General features: G+C 43.6%; 1 non-coding gene across 1 annotated transcript; it reads left to right on the top strand.

Annotated features, from left to right (window-relative positions):
* Positions 1–964: 964 nt before the first annotated feature.
* trnal-aag (transfer RNA leucine (anticodon AAG)) lies at positions 965–1,046 on the top strand. The gene has a single exon. It is a non-coding gene; the product is annotated as a tRNA-Leu (tRNA).
* The last annotated feature ends 291 nt before the right edge of the window (positions 1,047–1,337 follow it).

Consider the following 1,337-nt stretch of genomic DNA (forward strand, 5'->3'; position numbering starts at 1 on the left):
ATCGGTAATCAAACCCCAGTTTCCCGCGTGACAGGCAGGGACACAAACAACTTTACTAACTAGGAGCGCTTGCTAGATATTAGGAGGTCTTTACTCTTAAGTATGTTACTGTTTTGGGTTTGGACTTTAATTTTCCCAATACCAGTTTTTTACAAAAGTAAAGGCACATGGCACATGTGTGCCACATCACGTCCGGGTTTAGTGACAGCTACCTCAGAGATTGTAAGCTGGGTAGTTTCAGATCACTTTTTTTTAAAGGTTCAAGCAAACCCGAATACCTTTGCAAGAGACATTTCAGAATCCCAGTCAAATCCAGTACAATTGCTGGATCCCTCGAATTCGACTGAACTATAACACAGATCTGCAGTCCATGATTAGAATACTGTGGGTGTGTTGTATAAGCCATACCTCCCAAAATAGTTCGAAGACAGGAGATGCATCCTCGTTTAGGAATGTGGTATAAAGTGAAATGGTCTGGGAAGAGTCCTACGTTTGAACAATTCAAAATAGACGTAAAGGGGTATTTACAGACTCTTTCTAAATGTAAGAACAAGCTGTGCTGACCTTATCTTTATTTACCTTGTGTAATCGTTTTTCATAAAGTGTAATTGTATTATAGCATGTGCCCCTGACGATTTTCTTGATACGTTATATGTGCTCTTGTTTGTATTGTATGTAGTTTTGTTGTTCAAATACAACGTAAAAGACACAACTTTCCGGATGCGGCTGCTGTAAAAATAAAATGACATCAAGGGTGCTGTACGCAGAGGTCCGAAACCTGCTCCACAGAAGATCTTTATCCAGAGGTGTTAAAGAAGTCGAGATCTTGCCATGAGAGGGGAAGCATCTCAGAAAAAGCAGGCACAGTCGGTTCCACAGTCATAATGCCACTGTCGGGCGACAAGAGCAAAAGCCACCCGGTTTCCTCCAGGCAAGTAATGAGACAAAGAGAGAAGGCACAGCGGGTAGTGTGGCCGAGTGGTCTAAGGTGCTGGATTAAGGCTCCAGTCTCTTTGGGGACGTGGGTTCGAATCCCACCGCTGCCAGGTGCTTCTGTTGAGACCTCCTTTCAGCTGACTTCTGACAAAAGGGAGAGAGCTGCTTTCGTGCAGTCTCTCAAGAAACTAAGCAAAGTGTTCAAAGATACTTTGTCAGCTTGACATCAAGGCAGAAAACAAAAATTTTCTTGCATCCGCTCAACCCAAATGCGCTTTGCAACCTTTTGCGTTATGCAGGGAACGACGTCTGCCGAGATCACTTTTGAGTCAATGCAAATTGTAGTGTGCCCTCCGTTTTAATGTTGGTTGTGCTGGCGTGCTGCTTCTGTCTGTGAAACT

This window comes from Atractosteus spatula, chromosome 10 (genome assembly GCF_055471065.1).
Source record: "Atractosteus spatula isolate fAtrSpa1 chromosome 10, fAtrSpa1.hap1, whole genome shotgun sequence".
Classification (NCBI taxonomy): domain Eukaryota; kingdom Metazoa; phylum Chordata; class Actinopteri; order Semionotiformes; family Lepisosteidae; genus Atractosteus; species Atractosteus spatula.